Source organism: Phyllobates terribilis, unplaced genomic scaffold, assembly GCF_046119375.1.
Source record: "Phyllobates terribilis strain yellow unplaced genomic scaffold, ASM4611937v1 Scaffold_4__5_contigs__length_816908805, whole genome shotgun sequence".
Taxonomy (NCBI): Eukaryota; Metazoa; Chordata; class Amphibia; order Anura; family Dendrobatidae; genus Phyllobates; species Phyllobates terribilis.
This window is the reverse complement of record NW_027362764.1, coordinates 101,474,338-101,496,556: the sequence shown is the minus strand read 5'-3', so window position 1 is coordinate 101,496,556 and position 22,219 is coordinate 101,474,338.

Sequence of the window (22,219 nt, the reverse complement as noted above, 5' to 3'; positions counted from 1 at the left end):
GGATGCTCTTATACACATATTTCCCTCTCTATAGTGGAAGAAAGGGGGGCCTCAGTCTAAAAGTCCTGGAACTGTTTCTGGACACTGCAGCACTATTAAGCCCGTCATTGACTTCCACAAGGCGACTATTAAGCCCTCCACCGACCATATTGAATGAATCTGCTTTATTTTTGATACTTCCTCGTACTTTAATAAAACTTTAATGATCGAGTCATGTGTGGATTTTATGCGCTTTGTATTTTTAACCAGCGTATTTTCCTCATCTAATGCAATTCTATAGAGAAAATCTGCATACAAAGCTCCGCATAATTGCAAAAGAAATTGATTCTGTATGTTGTGGATTTCAGCGAAAATACTTAGCAAAACCTCATTGTAAAAACATAACCTTATTTTGCAATATTATTATTATGAAATCCAATAAAGCAGTATTATTGGAAATATATTTAGTAAATCTTAATTTCATTCAGGCAGCATAAAATTAGTATTAGAGACCCCAATCTGGGGAGAGGGGCGGCGACAGCATGGACTAGCATGCTTTGAAATTCCAGGACTGTATTTTATTCCCAGTCCATCCCTGGTCATAATCTCTAGAAAAAGCAAATGTTTCCACGTCTGAAGAACATTTAGCATCCAAACTCTGTTTTAAATATTTTATGGGGGAACAGACAGATGTAAAAGCCTGCCCTACTGATCAAAGCCATGGTTCTTCTTCCCATGCCTCAGTCTGTTACTGATGCTCAGCCTATGGTGTTGCCACCTTAATTGTTGCTAGGCAACGTCCTTTTATGGTAAGATGCCCCTTTAAGATTGCATCACCGGATTCCTAAATGACATCACTGATGACATCACTGATTCCCCCACCACAAGATTCCATCATGACATCATAATGCACCCCCAGCATTTATTCAAGTGCTTACTGCCCCGGTGTCATTGCTGTTAGTGATTGGCTTTATAGCTGGTGATATACTGACTGCGATTGGATTTGCTATTTGCTTGAAATGTCTGGAATTTCTCCAGTCAAACTTGAGAAGTTGGCACTACTCCAGGGGATTGTTACTACCTATGACCCTGACTTTGTGCTGCCACTACCCGATGGCGTCCTCAGCTTCACTTACCGGCTGGTTATGGAGCTAGTGAGAGATTGCCTGACCAAATACCACCAAGGTCGTATAAGCTCAGAATATCTTGAGCATTTACAGATGAACATCAGGACACTAGTACGACAGGTAAGAAGATAATATTCATAAAATACAAGCTATAAGTTCTTTTTTTATTTAAGTGGTGAAAAAAAAATCCGACTTAGTAAGAAAAAAAAATGAGCTTATGTCCCCATTTTCAGAGACCCGTAGCGTCTCCATTTTTTGGGATTTGGGGCTTGGTGATGGCTTGTTTTTTTGAGCCCTGAGCTTCCATTTTTATTTATACCATTTTAGTGTAGATAGGATATTTTGATCGCATGTTGTTACATTTTATTGCAATGTTGCATCAGCCAAAAAAACGTAATTGTGGCGTTTTGATTTTCTTCTGGTTACGCCATTTACAGATTAATTTAATTAATTTAGCTTATATTTTGACAGATTGGACATTTCTAAACACAGTGATACCAAATATGTTTTTTTTATATTTTTCAATTGTTTTATTTCCAATGAGGCAAAAGGGGCGCGATTTGAACTTTTGTGTTTTTTTTTGTTACTAGCTTCAATAGCCACCTTAGGAGATTTGAAGCTGCGATAATCCGGGGCTTCAGCAATGCTATGTATATCAGAAATCACAATCTTCTTTAAACGCCGGCGACAAGCCGGCATTCATAAAAAAATGAACAATGACTGGCACAGGGATTTTCTGCAGACCCCCGGCTGTCATGATAACACATCGGCAACCCGCGATCACGTGACAGGGGCGCAGATAAGAGGGACTTGTGATGCACTTTTGACTGGCACGTGTTAAATGCCGTTGTCAGTGATTGACAACGGCATTTAACTAGTTAACAGACAAGATCCACCTGTGTCCATTTGAGGCATATGACAGTTGAGCACATCAGCTTTTGTGTGCGGGGAAAGATGTGGGCTCTGGCGCTGCCTAAAAAAGGCAGAAATACAAGCTTGGACGTACCTATATGTTCAAGGTTGTAAACGGGTTAAGATTCCATCACCGGATTCCATGATGACATCACTGATGACATGTTAATATTCCACCACAAGATTCCATTATGACATCATAATGCACAGCCACTATGTATGCAATGTTTACTGCCCCGGTGACATTGTTGTCAGTGTTTGGCTACGAAGCTGGTGATATATTGACTGCGATTGGATTTTCTTGAAATGTCTGAAATTCCTCCAGACAAACTTGAGAAGTTGGCACTACTCCAGGGGATTCTTACTACCTATGACCCTGACTTTGTGCTACCACTACCCGATGGCGTCCTCAGCTTCACTTACCGGCTGGTTATGAAGCTAGTGAGAGATTGCCTGACCAAATACCACCAAGGTCGTATAAGCTCAGAATATCTTGAGCATTTACAGATGAACATCAGGACATTAATACAACAGGTAATTAGCAGACAATCTGTGCAAAGTGTGTAAAAATAATAAAGGATAATATTAACAAAATGCAAGTTCATTTACATAAAATATGTATTTTGGCCTAGACAAATATAATATATAGTCTATACCAAATACCCAGATAGGTAGTAATTGTAGCTGCAGATAGCAGGAGTAAAATGGTAACATAAATGGCGTCCTACATTCTCCACTTTTTCTCATTATTTTCCTTTATTTCCATCTTTATAGGCTGAAGAAAGATCCCAAAGTGCAGATTTGGCCTTTTTTAAACAATTGGCCCAAAATGTCCTGTACGTATTCCTGTATGTACTAGATTATCCGGCCCATTCACTGGAGCGCCTGGTAAGGATCCATCATCTTCTATATCTCATGTCCTTATTGTATGATCTTCTCCAGATTACCAGACATATGGCAGAATGGCAGTTTTTCCTTTTAGAGGCCTCCCTGTCTGCTCCAGGCAGACGCAGGGTATTTATGGCAGTCTGTCTCTGCGGCTCCATCCTCTGTGGTGACAGTCTGTACTCAGTGGTGCGGACTTTGTATATCACCTCTGTCTTCCTATAAATTCACAATCTTCCTTCTTGTAAATGCTGCAGTTCTGATAATAGATGTTATTGGAGAACCGTTGTATATACTAGTCCCTTATATATTAATGTGGACTTACTGGAGGGAGCGGCCGTGTATAGTCCACGCAATACTGCAATTATCATGTAAATCCTGGCTTAGTCCTTTCTGTCTTATGTATATGGTAATTTAGTATTTGTGAAATGTTATATTAATTGTATATATTATATCCATCAGGAAACACCGGACGGCGACTCCGAAGATGGGCAGAACCTAAATATGGCTGACCCTAATACCAGTCAGCCAGGGCTAAAAAGTGATCTGATTGAAGGTAAGCCGAACATTTCATATTCCTACAAACATATTAATATTATAAGGACACCCGAGAATATATAAATTTACTCTTCATCCTCTGTTTGAGGCCGGTGACGGCTCTTGAACCTCCGGTAGACTATAATGGAGAAGGTCCATGTCATTCTGAAAACCCCTCTGGTTCTCTCCTCTGGGATATTATTAGCCTTAAAATGTACAAAGAGCCTCATAGGATCCCCATTCAAGTCATTGTCAGATCCTGAGCAATTATTACACATTTATGGTGGAGTATATCTATCTATGGATGTACCATAAGTATACATAGTATGTGCAGAATATCCATATATTTAGTATTATACCATTTACAGAGGTCTTATCTTTCCTTCCTTATAATGATGTGTTATATATTAAGTACTGATATCGTCTAATACATGATGTCTCTTCATTATTTATCATTATATTAGAGGCAACTGATCCGCCGGCAAATGCTGATGGGGGAATATGTGAGACACCAAAGATCCCCAAATCTGGCAATGTAAGTATATAATCAGATAACGGGGTATGAATTACACATCCCATATTATACCCCATATGACAGAGGGATATCTCTGTTCTTGATGTAGATTGGAGTTATTATGAGTGATGTTAGCATTATTATTCCTGTCTCCTCTGTGTGATGTCCCTTATCCTCCGCTGCAGTAGAATGATATACCATATTTTGTGGACCATAAGACACGCCCATAATTTTGGGGAGGAAATTTTTTGTAAAAAATAAATTGTTGTTATTGTCTGATTTTATGGTGGCTTTTTGGGGGGGGGAGCGGCTGAGGTGGAGCGGGGTCCCAGGGGGCAGGGTTGCTGCTACAGGATGCTGGCTGCGGCAGGAGTGGGGAGCCGAGATCTCAATCTGCGCATGCGACCATTTTCCCAAAGTCCATCCCAATGAAAACAATAGGAAGTGCAGGGACTCCGCCGACATTTTCTTAAAGCCCGCGGCCCTCCGCAGCCTTGCACCTCCAAACACCCCTTCCTTCCAGCTTGGGGCCTGCAGCATCGCCCCACTCCTGCCGCCGCCAGCTTCCTGCAGCAGTAACCCCTCCTCCTGGGACCCTGCTCCACCGCAGCCGCCCCCTCCCAATAAGCTACATTCGGATTATAAGACACCCCCCCCTTTTCCCCAAAAAATTTTCTGGGAAAAAGAATGGGTCTTATAATCCGAAAAGTACGGATCCCGTTATTATGTAATAGTGTCTGTGGAGCGTCCTGCTTGTATCATGTCCTCTACATCTGCTGCAGTGTAATCAGTGGGGACATAATGTAGAGGAGAAGTTCCTGCATCTGGAGCTTTTTATTTTCCTGCAACTTTTATGTCTTATTGTCATTTCTTATTCTTTTAGGCCGTAATTGGATTATTGAGCCCAATGAGAAAGCCTAGTAAGAGAGTCTACAACCAGATCAAAGAGATCAGCAGTGGAACTTTTGGGTGAGCTTTATGTATAATCTACATTTTTCACAAGTTGCTTATGATGATGCCTCTGTCTATAAGCCCTGCCATAGTGAAATTACTGTATATAAGTCCACATCTAAATGTTACTGTTTTCCAAGACCTGTCACATTTTTATTTTTCGTTCGATAGAGCTTTGTAAGGACTTGCTTTTTGTGTGGCGAGCTGTTGTTATTGATACCACTTTGGAGTAGATGTAATCCACATCTAGTCATCTAGTCCACATCTATTCAGCTCAGTTGGGATGTGACATGGATGAGAACCTCCATAAGTGATCATTAATGTTGTGATATTCTATGTATTTCCAGACATTGATTTCTAGTGACGGCCGTACATCTAGTATTAACTATTAGTACAGAAGATCATTTGACATATAGACAGACTGTTAGTAGGAATTTATTATAAATTATGTTTTTTTCTCCTCTACAGGGCCGTCCACTTAGTGCGTCATAAGGACACAAACAAGGTATTCGCCATGAAGAAACAATCCAGGTGTAACCTGCATCATCCAATGTTTCTGGAATCGGCCTATCTAGAAAGGGATATCGCAATATTCTCCGATTGTCCCTTTGTGGTCTCCACGTTTTGTTCCTTCCCAACTAAAGAACATCTGTGTATGGTCATGGACTTTGAAGCAGGTAAGACATATCCATTGTATCAATATCCAACCCATATCTGCTCAAATATATAAAGGGACCAATGTATTTATATTTCATTGACCTACATGTTCATAGAAACAGTTTAGGAGGGTTAAATCTTTGACAGATTTTTTTTAACCTCTTCCTGACCTGACAATTTCCCGTTTTTCGCTTTTTCCTCCCATTCTTCCAAGAGCCATAATGTTTGTATTTTTCCATCCACATAGCCGCATGACGTGTTTTTATGTAGAACCATCTGTAGTTTTGATCACTTTACCATCGAATGTATTAGAAAGTGGGGAAAAAATCCAAGTGTCGTGGAATTATGTAAAAATTACAATTCCGCAATTGTTTTTTAAGTTTTATTTTTACAGTGTTCATTGTGTGATGGAAATGACCTGGTATCTTAATTATACAAGTTACTACAATTTCAGTCATACCAAACATGTATATAAATATGTTTTATTTTATGTTGACAAAATCCTTGGAAATTTATAAAAAAAAGGAAAATTTACATTTTCCTTTTTCAGCAAATGGAGCTTTTTATTGTCTTATTTTTTTCTAAGCGAGCTGATGATTTTATTGATAACACATTGTAGTAGATAAATCATTTTCATTGCCCCAACATCACAAAAAAATGCAATAGGAAGAAACCAAAACACTACAATGTGTTCTGAGTTTTTTTTTTTTTTTTCATTATTTAGTTTTAATGGGGAAAAAGTGATTTTTATATTTTATTTTATTTACCCAAACATTTTTATTATTACTTTATTTTTTAGCCTCCATGAGGGACTTGAACTTGTTATTATATAACCGCTTTTACTATGTACTGTGATACCATGGTATTTCAGCATATGGTGCAAATCTTGGTCCCCTATGAAGCCAAGCTACACACTGGTCTTCACAGAAGTACCATAATGGCAGGAATAGAGGTCTTCCGCAGACCCCCAGCAGCCATAACAAACCATAGACATGGAATGGGGGGTGATGAGTGCATGGAGCAGCTCGCCTCCGGGCCGTGTGCTGTAAATGCCGCTGTCGGAGATTGACAGTGCAATCTAGGAGGTTACCGGCAGCGGGCAGAGCTCACCTCCCTTTTTATATAGGATTACTCTGCAGTATACAGTATACGCTCTACATTACACAGTGTATCTCTATTATTGACACCCTGCCCCAATGTCTCAGCTTATCTCTCATTCACACTCATCATGTGTAATTTACATTGTAACAAACCCTCACCTGTCATATTTGCTTTCTGCTTTAGGAGGAGACTGTGCCAGTCTTATGACGTTATATAGTCCTTTACCCCTCTCCTTGACCCGCATGTACATTGCAGAAACAGTTCTTGCTGTGGAATATCTGCACAGCTATGGTGTGGTGCACCGAGACCTGAAGCCTGGAAAGTAAGTGACCCCTGTGGGATAATAAAGGGAAATATAGTTATAGTTTGATATACTGTCTATGGGTTATTACTTAAAACTGACAATATATATTTTTTTACAGCCTCATGATATCGTCAACTGGACATATTAAAGTCACCGATTTTGGCCTTTCAAAACTCGGCCTCATGAGACCAACATCAGACATATACAAGGCTTCAACTGTGGACATCACCAGAGAGTTCCCTGATGATGGGGTCAGTTTTACTTACAGAAACTTATTCTTTACAGATCTGATCTATTTCTGCTTCTCTGATATATTCTCATCTAGAAAATGTTTCTACTGATATTATTTGTCACAATTATATTCATTGATCATCTTCTCATTGTTCTGTTGGTTTCCAGACGACTGGCACCTTTTGTTTTGTAGCCCCAGAAGTCATTTTACAGAAGGGCTATGGAAGGCCTATTGACTGGTGGTCAATAGGGATCATCATATATAAATTTCTAACTGGGCATGTGCCATTTAGAGGACGTTGCAGAAGTGCTATTTTCCACAGTATCATCACGAGTAAGTAAAATAATCTGAATGCTGTGTGATGTCATAGTAACTGGTTCGGTTTTTAGGTTAATTCTTTGGTTTAGTTATTTGTTGTTTTTTGATAATGTGTTTAAATTATAGTAAATGTAGAGATTTTCTTTTCTGTAATTATTACTTTTTTTTTTATAACAGATGAAATCACTAGGAAATTTCGCAATTCTGCTCTTCCTCTCGATGCTCAGAACATCATGATTAAGCTCCTCAGGAAAAATCCAGCACATAGACTCGGAACAGGTAATGTAACTTATAACTCCTCTGTGTCCTGACAAAAAGATAATTTCCGTGAGGATCAGCGTGGAGGACTCTGCTTTACCTTCTTGTCCATTCCTCATTCTTCATGCTATGACTTACAGAATATTTTGGCTCTGCAATGTCTTCAGTTCCAATTAACATACAATGTACAGATATAGAGCAGTCTTCCTGACATTGTCTGTATCAATTTTTTCTTATCTACCATTTTCAGGAGGAGCAAATGAGATCAAGAGTCATCCATTCCTGAGGGAGTTAGACTTTGAGAACCTTCACAATCAGGAGCCACTGTTTAAGCCAAATCTAGTATCAGAGGTGGACACCCACTACTTTCCTAGTAAGTAGATTGAGACGTCATCTAGCTCATGCTGCTGTTTGTCTCGTCTTCCATTTTATTTGAAAAAATGTGTCCATTATTAGCAATAACATGGTGATTATCTGTAATTATACTAATAATTTCTGATAATATTTGTATTTTGTAGTTGGCATTAGGAGACCCAAACATACAGATTCAGATGAGGGTGACGCAAGTGAGGTGAATGACTGGCCAGAAAGCTTAAACTATGTATCCTCTTCTCAAAGACTGTCTATGGTAAGTATGTGATCAGTAAATCCATAAAACTGTAACTAAAATTGTTTACAAATATATTTATTTAATTTTACTCTGTGTGTTTTAGCTATATACAACCAATAGCAGGACAATGAGCAAAGAAGAACGCCAGTCATCTCCAGATTGTTCCCTAGAGACCAGCACAAAACACTCAGACGTGTGAGTAGATTATTATTATGGGGCTTAGTACTTATATATGTTCAGAACACCAAATACAAGACACATATGATACAAGACTAAATCCTGAACCCACCACCCCATGATTGCTGATGACTGTGGTATTTGGCTTGTGATAGCGCTGGTGATAACAGCTGATCATTGTGACCAGCCTTTCTTTTTCAGTTCATTAAAGCCCTTTATTACTAGTTATTCTTCATTCTTGCTGATGGAAGTGAGCCCTGTGAAAGGTACCCCCTCCATTTTGACCAAGTGTCTTAATTGCCCTTACAGACAGGAGTTCTTGTATTTTTAATTGCATTCACTTGTAATTTATTTGTTTTTCTTGTACCAAACAGGCAGAAAGAATCTTCTCCTACCATAAGTGATGGTGACATTCAGTGTTTGACTACTGAAAAGAACAAGTCATCCTCTCCCCCATTGTCAGGTATGTGCAGGTCTATAAGACATCTTGTTGTAGGCAATGATCAAAAGGTGTAATGTGAATGTTACATAAATGCTCAGAAGATCACTGCTTTTTTTGCGCCCTTAAAACCATCAACAATACAACACTTCAATGTATCAAATACTCAATCTTTTGTGCTGTGCATGAAAAGATATAAGGGGTCATACAGCTGGTGCCTGATACTGATACTGAGTACTGTGCCCATGGCCCCATCAGGCCCCAAACAGACCCTATATATACCCTTAATGTTAGACAAATATTTTATGTAATTGATTATATGAGAACATTGCTGTTATTAATGTCATATTAAAGAGAACCTGTCACCAGATTTTTCCCATATAACCTAAAACCACGACCTTTCAGCCCTGTGTTACAGCATTCTGGAAAGTTGTATATAAGTCTCCAAGCCGCCCTGCAAAACAAAATAAAGACCTTTTATTATACTCACAGATGGTGCGGTCCGGTCCGATGGGCGTCACTGGTCTTGGTCCGGAGCCTCCGCTCTTCCTGTGATGCCGCTCTCCTTCTCTGCTTTGTGGATGATGCGTCCTATATCATTCACAGAGTGTCCTTCATTTTGCTTCTGAGCAGGTGCTCTTCTCTCTGCCCTGCTAAGGGCAGATTAAAGTACTATAGTGCGCATGCTCAGACGCTCTTTGGCCTTTCCCCGCGCATGCACATTGCTTTCAGTGGTTGAAAAAGCACTGCAAGAACGCTGAAAGAATTGAGATGTTGCAGATTTCAAAAACATTGCAGTTTTCAAATCCCGTTAGGAAAAAAAAAACAAATGTCTGCATGAGATTTCTGAAATCTCATAGCTTTTACTTTCACTGTAAAAAGTAGCTTATAAATTGAATGAAAAAAATGCTGCAAAAAATACTGCAAAATTGCTTCATGTGAACAAGGCCTTATGGTGCAATGCCAGATTCCCAGGACTATAGGGTACAAAAATAAAATAATTTTGCTAGATAAAGATATGAATCTAGTCTTATAGTAGTTTATCGTTGACTTATTTATCTTGCTTTTTTATATAAATTTCCAGTTGAAAAGAATAATACATCTGCATCAAAACTGGGAGAAGAGCAAAAAGCAGAAATAGTAGAAGAGGGACAACCTATAAGAGGTAAGTGTGACAATAAGCTCCATGTAGGCTGATGTCGGCCAGTGAGAATAATTCATGTGGAGCAGATGTTATCTGTCAGTGGTGGGATTGTCACATGTATGATGACTGACAATGATCCCATTCCTCTGTACGGATAAAATTCCTTTACCGTCCTGCCACCATGACACCACAGCAGTATCCCCTAATATGGAGCCCCATTACTTACATTAGTTTTACATCTCTTCTCACAGGTTCCATCTTCCGCCGGATGATATCATCCTGCCGGCGTGGGTTATCCAGGGCTGCTCGCAGCATCAGAAGAAGATGCATTTTTCCAGTCTGTCATTAGGGCACCATAGTCATCTCAATGACAGAAAACTTTCCACATCTAGTGCCCTGAAGAAAGTACAGCAAGTCCACCATCAAAGCTGTACTTGGGCAGCACGGTGGCTCAGTGGTTAGCACTGTTGCTTTGCAGCACTTTGATCCTGGGTTTAAATCTCACCAAGGACAAGATCTGCAAGGAGTCTGTATGTTCTCCCCGTGTTTGCGTGGGTTTCCTCCGGGTTCTCCGGTTTCCTCCCACACTCCAAAGACATACTGATAGGGAATTCAATTCTGAATTAAAAAAAAAAAATTATTCTGAATTAATTAATGTTCTTTTGTATTTAATAGAATATTTCTGAAATGTATGGCATATCAATACTATACGTCTTACACGTTTGATTGCTGGGGTCCGAAACAGGAGACTAGTGGTTCCATGTCTCCCATTAAAGGAGCACTCTCATGAAGTTTTGTTTTTTACACTAAACATGTGTATGTACAGTTATATGAAAAAGTTTGGGCACCCCTATTAATCTTAAGCTTAATGTTTTATAAAAATTGGTGTTTTTGCAACAGCTATTTCAGTTTGATATATGTAATAACTGTTGGACACAGTAATGTTTCAGCCTTGAAATGAGGTTTATTGTACTAACAGAAAATGTGCAATCTGCATTCAAACAAAATTTGACTGGTGCATAAGTATGGACACCCTTATTTTCTTGTTTTAAATACTCCTACCTACTTTTTACTGACTTACTAAAGCACTTTTTTTTGGTTTTGTAATCTTATTGAGCTTTGAACTTTGAGGGAGGAACAGCTCCACACACAGTAGTCATCGTTCTCAGGTTCTGCTATGTAAGCTCCTATTGAAGTGAATGGAAGCAAGGCTGTGATTCCCACATACAGCCATACTGCCACTACACAGCTGTTCCAGCTCCAGCCACTATTTACTTCCATTGATCGCAGGACCGGCTAACAGTGGATTTAATCCGATCAAACAGATAATAGTGACCTATATCCTCTATCGCATTCAAGGACAACCCCTTTAAACAGATTTATCGTTACAACAAAATGATGCATTTCTAAAAAAGACAAAAGAAAAACCAAGAACCTACCGCACTGCTCCACCTCTGCTGTCGAGGAACCTCAGTGTGGGGATCAATGCGCTCAAACTTGCTCAATGCATCTTCATGAATCTGTTTTAAGTGTTGCTCCAATGGAAGATTCCCATAAGTAAAAAACCTGGAGAGGAAAAGCAAATGCACATCTGTTTTACAGGTTAGCACTGATGGCTCAGTGGTTAGCACTGTTGCTCTACAGCGCTGGGGTCCTCAGTTCAAATCCCACCAAGGACAACACCTGCAAGTTTATGGAGATGGGGGGTTTCAGGACAATAAATATCATAGTAAAAAGAAGACGGCTTAATACAGGGAAAATATATATGAAATTTTTAGTGAATCTACATGTACAAAACACTAAAAAAATGGCCATGCCATATAGCACTGCCATATCAGGAAAATTTTCCACATACGGTAAATACATCAATTGAGGTTAACAGAATGAGCTCAAAGCAAAAGAGGGAGACAGAGCCTGGGTACATGGGACGTAAAAAGAGAGGTAGCAAAAAAGTACGGGGGTCACAGCACCAAACTTGGCTGCAGATAGGCATAGATATACAACACCCATCAAGGTAAATAAAGTTGATATGGGTGTGACTTGCCTCAAGGCAAAATAAACACATAGATCAATCAATGCTGGATCTATTAATTATGTTGTATTATATATGTTCTTGTGTAACCATACAGAATCAACAAATAGTAGTTACACGCATGGTGACTCCAAACCGAACACACAGTAAAATACTAAAGTACCTAACCCATGCCCCAACGCACGTTTCGGAATCATCTTCAGGTATTGGAGCTAATGTGTCAGTGCATGTTGCGCATAATAATAATATATTATGGTCCGGACGTGTGGCGCCCAGCTGCATATTGGTGCCACAGATCCCAGAGGGGTGCATGGATGGATTTCTCCACAAGAGGCCCTCATAGCATTCACACACCTCCACCTTCCACCTCAGACCAGCAGAGGGAGCCCATTAGGGATATATAAAGGCAAGGTGGAACCAGGCAGCTCAGTCTGGAGTATGTAGTCTGGAGTCCACAGAGAGTGAAGTCAGTGAGAAGGTCAGACTGATCGGAAGAACTCCTGCAGAAGCTAGCCTGCAGTGCAGCTCAGTCCAGACTCAGTGAGCTCAGATGAGCCTAGGGCGTGCCGACGCCAAAAGAGCGGCGAAGCGCAGTGTGCCTGCTGCAGTGTGAAGCCTAGTGAGGGCCCCGAGCGTGGCCGAAGGAGAGTGGAGTAAGCAAGCAACATAGGGGGCAGAGGAGCTTAACCAGCTCACCCCAAAACCATTTACCGGACACCGGGTCCGTGTCTGCAGGGATCCCTTACATCCAGCAGAAATAACTGGAACCCCTGGAGAACTATATGTCCCAGGAACACCAAAAGCTGATTACGTACCAGGGTCAGGAGTCACGGAGGCCCAAGAGACCGGGGAGTGTGATCTCCAGCAGAAGGCCCTACCACCAGGTCAGCAGGTGCAAGACAGACACTAAGTTAGACCTAGCTCCAGGCAGGTCAGAAACTTATCAAGGAAAGGCAAGGAACAGGAGGCCCCACACCCGCTCACTGGGGAGAGTCCTGATATGCACCCTTCACCCTGAAGTACCCTGGACCGTGCCAGAAACACCACCAGTAAAGGTACTGAAGTGAACTGTTGTGTGTGCGCCTATTCTTCCTCTGACCCGGCTGGGTCACCTCTGTCCTGCATCCCTCTCTACACTGCCCTGAGGCCCCGCTCCACCTGTGGGGCGCAGCACTAACTAAGCTGCCTGAACACCGGCCTCAGAGGACTGTCGCAGCGGTGGTGATCCTCACCAGACACCACAGGTGGCGTCACGAACATTCCCTATCCCATACAACTTCCCCCCTTTTTAAGAGTGACCCCAGGGTACGGGCCTGGGAGCCAACCACCGCGACATCCCCCAAGGTCAGGCAACAACAAGGCCCGGGCGCCAAGTCGTCCCCATCCCCTGGGCGCGTCAGACGCATCGCACAGATACCGATCAGCATGCGCCGTGTTATATTCACTCTATACACATGATCTAAATCTAAATATATATTTTAAATATAAAATATAATTTATATTTATATCAGGTGTATGGAGTGAATATAACACGGCGCATGCCGATCGGTATCTGCGCGATGTGTCCGGACCATCCCATTATACAGAAGGGGTCATTCCTTAGGCATCGTTCCCTTTAGGTCTTAAATATACAGTCCTATAGAAAAAGTTATGTCTCCTCTAATTCATTAGCATAGGATACCCTTTCTAGCTGAAAATTATGTCTTAATACCTACCGCTCTTTTTTTTTTTATGCACTGTAGTAGGAATGGTCGTCCTCTTAGATGGAATGTTGCCATCTTTTCAGTAGCATATATTATATATACACAAGTGATGCCACTTCATATCGACATTCGGTATCTGTCCAAGGTCACCTTCTGTAAGTATTTTCTTTTTTATATTTATTTTTGAGTAAAACACAGTTTACCGTGTTTTGTACTATATGGTCTATTCCTATTGGGAATGTTTTTCTTATTGTATCTATGAGTTGGGTATTATGTTCACATGTTGAAACATTGCTTCTCTTCCTCCACTTGTAAGAAGTAGTATTGTCATAAATGTATGTGATTGAACCATATATTACTAAAACACTTCAATTGCACTGTGCACTCTCTTTGGTTTGTCTTCACATTTGTGGTTGATGGGCATTAGGCTCATCCTTGCACTCGCACTACCTCATCTGCGTAGGTACCATTTTCGTGGATGCCACATGGGATCACATTATATTCCTCTTTTTTCATTATCACATTCTGTATATATTACACTTTACCCATGTATTCACTTTTTGTCCCAGTCAGTGGTTTTTGGTTTTCCATTGCCTGTTTCTCTTTCCACTTTTTATGTTCTCATGATACTTTTGTTATCCATTCTGTGTTTCCTGTTATAATATTTTTTGCATCCATATGTAACACTAGTATTTGTTTTTTTTACATATATTTGTTTTAATTTTTTTTCCTCCACACTTTTTCATGTGTATATATGTTGTTTATCCAAGAATCATGAGGTCCAATGATGTTATTGAGATAGTGTTAGGCCGCGTGCCCACTATGTGTTTTTGCTGCGGAATTTCAGCAGTGAAAACGCTTAAAAAACGCTTGGTAATACGTGCCTCATGGTCCCCAATGATAATCCACATGTGCTGTGCACATGCTGCGGAAATTTCCGCTGCGGATTATCATTGCAGAAAAATAAGCAGCATGTCCATTAATTTTGCGGACACGCAGCGTAATTCCCGCAATTGACTTGCATTGAAACGCTTAATATCCGTGTCAGCACATTTGCACATTCGGATATTATGCGATTCAATGTGCGGATGGTACCCGGGTCTGGAGAAGATGAGACTCTCCTCCAGACCTGGGTACCATAGAACCTGTAAAGAAAAAAAATAGAATTTAAAAGATTATACTTACTTTCCGATGTCCCCCGGCCTCCTCAGCGATGCATCCGGTCTCAGGTTCGGCTTGCGGTGGTGTGAGGACCGGACATGATGTCATTTAGTCATGTGACAGGTCACGTGACCCCTGACGTCGGCGGTCGCGTCACATGACTCAATGACGTCATCACAGGTCCTTTCACACCACCGCGAGACACCGGGGAGATCGGACGGAGCGGAGAAAATACCGGGGGCCATCAGAAGGTAAGTATAATCTTTATTTTTTACCATACTTATTCTTTTTTTTAACTATTACTTGGTCACACTATATATGCCGGTTGCATGGATTTATATAGTGTGACCAAGTTGTCAAGCACTTTTCCAAGTGGTGCTAAAATCGCTTGGAAAGCGCTTGATAACCCGCATGCAGAAATGCATGCAAAAACGCCTGACAAACGCTTCTACCTGGCAGGAAAAACACATGTAAAATCCGCATTTGTTTTTCCTGCCAGGGAGAAGCGGAAAAAATATGCAGCATTTCTGCATCGTGGGCACATAGCCTTACTGTCCATATGTGGAGCGCTTAAATGCCTTCATCCTCCTTCTATTTTACCATACTTAACTCACACTTTCCAGCGGTGCGCGCTCGCAATGTCTGACTCAGTCTCTTGTCTCTGTGGCAATGGGTCCTGCCAGCCTCGCTTCCTCCTGCCCACACCATGACACGCGTCTGTTGTGGGTGGAGGGAAGTGACGTCGGACGCCAAACTGCGGGGCTTCCGGGCACGGTGGAGACAGCATGAGCGCCATTACAAGCTCGTTCTGATTGGTGAGTGACGATATAAAAAGGCTGGCTGCTACCCTAAAGTCAACCCTTAGGGAAAGCTGATGCAAAACGCGCGTAAGGGGTGTTCCCTAGCTGCACAAGCACTCTGATATGCCTCCCTTATGCCTTTACTGTATATTGATGGCTTGAATATGTATTTGTGTCATCCCCTAATGCTTGTATTACCTTGCTATCCCCTTATGCACACTTAATGCAGTGCATAATTTAGCATTTATATAGAATACCCATTTGGACACCTCTACCATACCTAATTCAGCACATGCATGCACTAGGATTCATTTGGTTACTTTAATATTTTGACCGTGAGAATAATGGTGTGTTCCTTCATGTATTGTTTTGCATACTGTTTATATGGACTGTCATCTGCCACTATATAGAATAACGTGATAGGCGATATTATACAGTCATATATACATATTTGGGGGAATCTTTCACCTTAGGGATATGTATCCTTTGATCATGATCTTTTGGTTATTCATCAGTAGGTATTTTTGAGGTAGCTACTTAGCTGTTACAAACACCCTTTTGGGTGATCAGTGTGTGAGTGCACATCTCTGCTTGTACATCTATTTTATTTATTTTTAAAACTTTGTTATGTATGCTGTCTATTTAAATAAATTTTTACTTTTTAAACTATTTTTCACTATTTACTCCGTTTTTCTGTAGGATATATAGCACCAAACTTGTATATCTATGCCTATGTGCAGCAAACACCCATCAAGGCAAAATAAAGTTAATGATATGGGTGTGATTGTTGCCTAAAGGCAAAATAAACACGTAGATCTAGCAATGCTGGATCTATTAATTATGTTGTATTCTGCATGTTCTTGTGCAACCATTTGGAATCAACAAATAGTAGTTACATGCATGGTGACCACACATCGAACGTAAAGTAAATACTAAAGTACACTACCCTGATGCCCCAACGCACGTTTCGGAATGACCTTTTTCAGGTATTGGAGCTGATGTGTCAGTGCACGTTGGAGATTATATCTTACGCCAGGTGCATGGAGTCAATATAATGTGGCGCATGCTCACAGGTATCTGCGAGGTTTAGCGCGATGCGTCCGGAACATCCGATAACACGCACAGGTCAAAGGGAGCACTTCCTGTGACGTATCACCGCATGCATGATCTGGTTACCGGAGGCATAGCACAGTATACCGATCCAGTTCAATTGTTTGAAGAAATATTGACTCGCTCTCTGTCTTTAGTAGGATATCTGCAAGGAGTTTGTATGTTCTCCCTGTGTTTGCGTGGGTTTCCTCCAGGTTCTCCGGTTTCTTCCCACACTCCAGAAGCATACTAATAGAAAATCCAGATTGTGAGCCCCAATGGGGACAGCGATGACAATGTCTGAATTAATAGCGTTATACAAGTGAGAAAAATAAATAATTATCCTAAGATACTGCCAACATTACATTTAATCATTATTTGTAAAAGCAATAAAAGCAAATACTCTACATATACAGCCATATTTAATACAGAATATTTCCTTCCAATTAGTCTGTGTTAAATCTTGAGCTAGAAAAGAAAAAAAAAAACCTCTATAAAAAGCACAGAAATCTGTAATAAAATCATAAAAGATCAAAAGGCTTAAAGGGAATCTGTCAGCAGCATGATGAAGGGCTAGAGACCCTGATCCTAGTGATGTGTCACTTACTGAGCTGCTTGCTGTCATTTGGATAAAATCACTGTTTTATCTGCTGCAGAGCTAGGAGTTCTCTGAATTTTGAGCTATGTATTCGACCACACTACAGTTTTCTGCCTATGCAGAGTGTATAAACAAAGCTGCCAGTCAGTGGTGGAGCTGGGTTTTACAGAGTTCATGAATACGCTTCACTTTCAGAATATGGTTTACTAGTCCTATAGTGATAATCTCCTGCTGTTAAAAAGAAAGATTTTATCAAAACTACATTAAGCAGCCTAATAAGTGACACTTCGCTGGCATCTGGGTCCCTGATTAGGTGGCAAAAACCTGGAGACAGATTACAATTAAATAAACCTCTTACAGCAGATTTTTAAAAAAAAAATAAAATAAACACGACGGGAAACCCCAATTTAGGTTACACACGGACACAGGAATTCAGTTGTTTGAGCCTCTATACTGTACCTGGCATTGCTTGGGTGATCGTGAGTGGCATGGAACTGCTTCAGCTGGGTCCAGGTGAGATCTGGGATGTCCAGTGGTTCTCCTCCAGATACCACAGAATATGTGTGGTCCGGAAGAAGCTTGTTCTGAAGCTGCTGTGCAAATACACGCTCATTATCTGTCTAAAGGAAGACAAGATATTTAATATACCCGCACACAGTACTAACATTACTGAGCAAAAGTGTTCAGCAGGAAAGGAAAAAATGCTGCACAATAAAAATGCTTTAAAAAAGTAAAAGCGTTCTAGTTTTTGTTAATTAACAAAATAAAAAGTGAATGAACAAAAGAGAAATCTAAAATCAGTCAATATTTGGTGTGACCACTCTCTGCTTTCAAAACCTCATTTTGACAATAAGATAATTACAAAGCGTTCCCCCCGCTGACCAACTAAAATCTCTAGAGATTCTAATTAGTAAGTGTTACATTTTCCTGCAGCACTCCAACAGGTGGAATGAAGTATTAGGCTGGGTTCACACGATGCGTTTTTAATGCGTTTCCGCGGAGTTTTTGCAGTTGCGGAAACGCATTAAAAACGCATGGTAGAAGGGCAGCAATGTTCCCCAATTGAAATCCGCATGTGCTGTGCCCATGATGCGGATTTTTCCGCAGCGTAAACACTGCGCTCAAAAATCCGCAGCATGTCAATTAATTTTGCGGAAACGCGGCGTTTTCGCTGCCATTGACTTGCATTACAACGCGCCAATTCCGCAAGACTGCATTTGTACTTGCGTAATTGGCGCGTTCTAATGTGCGGATGGTACCCGGGTGTGGAGGAGAGGAGAGTCTCCTCCACACCCAGGTACCATTAAAAAAGCTGTAAAACAAACAAAAAAAAAAATAAAAAAATATATACTTACTTTCTGTCGGCCTGCGCAGCGCTCCTGCTTGGTTCCCGGCACTTGGCAGTGAGTTGAAGGACCTGAGCAGACGTCAGAGTCATGTGACGGGTCACGTGACGCTGACGTCAGCAGGTCTTTCAATTCAAAGTTGCCGGCGAGGGAGAACAGATTGAGCAGGACAGCGCGGGCCATCGGAGGGTAAAGTATACATTTATTTTTTATTTTTACCACTCTCTCGGGTCACACTATATATATCCATGCCGGTTGCATGGATTTATATAGTGTGACTTAGTTGTCAAGCACTTTCCAGGTGATGCTAAAATCGCCTGGAAAGCACTTGTCAATCCACATGCGGAAACGCATGTGAATCCGCATGTATTCCGCAGGAAAAACGCATGCACAATCTGCATGCGTTTTTTCTGCCAGGGAGATGCAGAAATTTTCTGCTTCATTTCTGCATCGTGTGCACATACCCTTACAGAGCATATGCAAAGAAATGATGAATGGGTTGTGTGAAGTCTGACAGGACAGTTTCTCGGGAGAACCACTTTTGTAACCATTTTTCGCTCTGGCCAAGAGATGAGACTCTCAAACAGAACTCAAAACTCTTAAAATAATATACAAATAATGAGGTGTCTAAACTGGATATCCCCTTTGTGTTTTGAAGCATTGCAGGAGTGGAACAAACAAGTTGAATTGCTCCTAGATCTTCAAAAAAAAAATAGTAATAAAGTTGGCTGAGTCCACAGGTATTAGTAACAGTCTTCCTTCAACCTTAAAAAAAAACTAAGTCCATCTAGTTCAACCCATAGCCTAACAAGTTGATCCAGAGGAAGGCAAAAAAAACCCATGTGGCAACACTAAGCTCCACATTGGGGAAAAAAAATTCCATCCCAACTCCATACGACAATCAGACTAGTTCCCTGGATCAACGCCCTATCAAGGAATCTAGTATATATAACCTGTAATATTACACTTTTCAAGAAAGGCATCCATGCCCTTCTTAAATTTTAGTAGTGAATCACTCATTACAACATCATGCGGCAGAGACTTCCATAGTCTCACTGCTCTTACAGTAAAGAATCCGCGTCTGTGATTATGATTAAACCTTCTTTCCTCCAGACGTAGAAGATGCCCCCTTGTCCCCGTCTCTGGCCTCAGAGTAAAAAGATCAGTAGAAAGGTCTTTGTACTGTCCCCTCATATACTTGTACATAGTAATAAGACCACCCCTAAGGCTATGTGCCCACGTAGCAGATTTGATGCAGAGGGTTTTTGCCTCTCTCTGGCAGAAAAAAACGCATGCAGATTTACATGCGTTTTTTTCTGCCAGAGAGAAGCGTTTTTTCAGTGTTTTTACATGCGTTTCTTCAAGCAGTTTTCCAAGCGATTTTGAGCATCACTTGGAAAAGTGCTTGACAAGCTGGTCACACAATATAAATCCATGCAACAGGCATGGATTTATAATGTGTAAACAACTGATGCTTTAAATGCAGCATCTATAGTATAAAAAAAACAAAAAAAAACCCTGTATACTAACCTCTCCGGTCTCCTCCAGTCTGCTCGCGACCGCGTCCTCTCTCTTCGGCGTCCCGCGGTGTACTGTCAGGACCTGCGGTGACGTCATTTAGTCAGCTGATGGTCACGCGACCATCACCTGACCGCCGATGTCAGCGGTCACGTGACCATCAGGTGTCTAAATGACATCACCGCAGGTCTTGACAGTACACCGCGGGACGCCAAGGAGAGAGGACGTGGCCGGGAGCAGACCGGGGGCCGCCGGAGAGGTGAATATACAGGTTTTGTTTATTTTTAACTTTTTTATTTCGTTTTTTCACCGTGTGGTAGCCAGAATGAAGAGGAGTTGTAGTCTCCTCTTCATCCCGGGTACCACACGCACCGTGATTACGCTGCAAAATAGCGTCCATTGAATTTAATTGAAATGCAGCAAATCCACATATACCTGCGGGTTGCTGCATTTCAATGTTCCTCAATGGCCGTGAATTTGCAGCGTAATCGCGGTAGAAATGGTCATGCTGCGTTTTGCAACGCAATGCGAATTCGGCACGCAAATTAGCGCATCATGTGCACAGCACATCCGAATTCACATTGCTTTGCATGGCAGACTGTTTTACAAGCGTTTTCGCAGCCGTAAAAACGCTACAAAAATGTTACGTGGGCACATGGCCTAAGCCTTCGTTTTTCCAAACTAAATAACCCCAAGTGTAATAACCTGTCTTGGTATTGCAGACCCCCAAGTCCTCTAATAACCTTGGTCGCTCTTCTCTGCACCCGCTGTAGTTCAGCTATGTCTTTCTTATACACCGGAGACCAGAACTGTACACAGTATTCTAAGTGTGGTCACACTACTGACTTGTGTAGAGGTAAAATTATGTTCTCATTAGCATCTATGCCTCTTTTAATGCATCCCACTATTTTATTTGCCTTTGCAGCAGCTGCCTGACATTGGCCACCAAACGTGAGCTTGTCGTCCACCAATACACCCAGGTTTTTTTCAGTGACAGTTTTGCCCAGTGTTTTACAATTAAGCATATAATTATACATGTTATTTCCTCTGCCCAAGTGCATTACCTTACATTTATCCCCATTAAAGATCATTTGCCATTTATCAGCCCAAGCTTCTAGTTTACATAGATCCTCCTGTAATATAAAATTGTCCTCCTCTGTATTGATTACCCTGCAGAGTTTAGTGTCCTCTGCAAATCTTGAAATACTACTCTGTATGCCCCCTACAAGGTCATTAATAAATATGTTAAAAAGAAGCAGGCCCAATACTGACCCCTGAGTTACCCCACAGTTAACTATGACCCAGTCTGAGTGTTTTCCATTAATAACCACCCTTTGTTTCCTATCACTGAGTCAGTTCTTAACCCACTTGCATATATTTTCCCCTATCCCCATTGTTCTCATTTTATGCATCAACCTTTTGTGTGGAACCGTATCAAAAGCTTTTGAAAAGTCCATATACACAACATCCACTGTATTTCCTTGGTCCAGTCCAGAACTTGCCTCCTCATAAAAACTGATCAGATTAGTTTGACAGGAACGGTCCCTCGTAAACCCATGTTGATATTGGGTCATGAGGTTACTCTTCTTCAGATATTCTAGTATAGCATCTCTTAGGAAACCCTCCAGGATTTTACCCACAGTAGAGGTTAAGCTTACTGGCCTATAATTTCCAAGTTCAGTTTTTGTCCCCTTTTTGAATATTGGCACCACATTTGCTATACACCAGTCGTGTGGTAGAGACCCTGTTATGGAATCTTTAAAGATTAAAAACAATGGTTTATCTAGGACGTTACTTAATTCCTGCAGTACTCGCGGGTGTATCCCA